The following is a 1,509-nucleotide window of genomic DNA, read 5'->3' on the forward strand; positions in this document are numbered from 1 at the left end:
TCAGGTATTTGTCTTCAATCTCATTAATTCTGTCTTTTATTAATTCAATTTTACTCCTTTGCACTTTCAATGTGTTATCTATTTCTGAAAATTTGGTATTAATCTTCTGGATTTCTATCTGTAGTTTTTGTATCATTTCTAATTTTATTCTTGTATTTTCTTCTGATATTTTTCTAGGGTTTTGTCTGTGTTTTTCTTAATTTTGTCAGTGTTTTCCTTGATCTGTCTCTCGATCCTTTGAAGATACCTAATTATAATTCTTTTGAATTCCATGTCAGGAATCCCAATGCTGCTTCTTTCTCAGAGATGTTTTCTGGGTCTGCATCTTGCTCCCTTGTTTCTACCACTTTATCTTGCTTCTTTGTGTGGTTGTGATAGTCTGTAGTCTCTAAGACATTGTGGTGTTATTGTATTTACATCTCTGTTAACTGCTTGTGAAAAGAGGTTAAGTGTAAGTCAGGCTTTTCTTGATAGTCATTTATCATTGGCTAGTTGAAAGAAGTGGTGGCTCTCACTTGTAAGTGGAGCTGCAGGAGGTGCAGATGTGATTGTGCTGTTTGGGAACTGTTGCTGTCTCCCACTCAGTTAGAGAAAAACAAAGATCAAAAAGCCATGAAAAAGTAAATTCACATGGACAAAAAGTGCATTGTGTAAATATAGAGGAAAAATCACCAAACAAAGAAGAAACAAAGAAAACAAAACAAAAACAAAAACAATAAAACCCCACAATATCTGGGGAGGGGGCAATAAGAGAAAAGATGTAGAGTAGAGTAGGAGTTTGATGAAAAAAAAATTGGAAAAGTGCAAAAAGAAGAACAAGGAATGGGGGAAACACAAGAAAGAGAAAACGAGAATCTGGAACATGGAAGAGAGAAAAAGCTAAAACTAGAACCTGGAAATGGAAGAATAAAGAATAATAATAAAAATGACAAGAAAAAAAAAGTGAAGAAGAAGGAGAAGAATAGTAATAATTTTAAAACAGATAAAAACAAACTAACTAAAAAACAAAACAGGAAAAAAAATTGGGACAGGGAGTGGCAGGGCACCCAGGCTCCATCTGAGCACACAGACTGGGATGGAATTCCTGCTGGCCAAGAAGGTGGGTGGGAGTGAGTGATGGCCACACCTCTGTTCACTAAGAGGGTGTGGGGTATAAGAGTAACAAGGGGAATATTGCACCTTTCCAGTCATTCACAGCTAGAATGTACTTGCAGTTCTTGGCAAGTAGAGCCTACTCTTAGGTCCCTGGAATCTGTGAGAATGCTGTCACTTTAAATATCCAAAATGGTTGAACTGGTTGTAAACATTCAAAATGACTGCACACTCTGGACAGGCAAAAGTCCACTGCTCACCTTGTGTGCCTCTTCACTGCTTCCCCTTTTATTCACCAGCCACCAATACAGTCCTCTGTGAAGCCCCTAGCTAGCAGGGCCAATTTTTAGGTTAATTCTTAGGTCCTTACACCACTTGGCAATATCCAAGCTGTCCATGCTGACAAGATGGCTGACA

This window comes from Orycteropus afer, unplaced genomic scaffold (genome assembly GCF_000298275.1).
Source record: "Orycteropus afer afer isolate SDZICR_OR568_19922 unplaced genomic scaffold, OryAfe1.0 scaffold00731, whole genome shotgun sequence".
NCBI lineage: Eukaryota > Metazoa > Chordata > Mammalia > Tubulidentata > Orycteropodidae > Orycteropus > Orycteropus afer.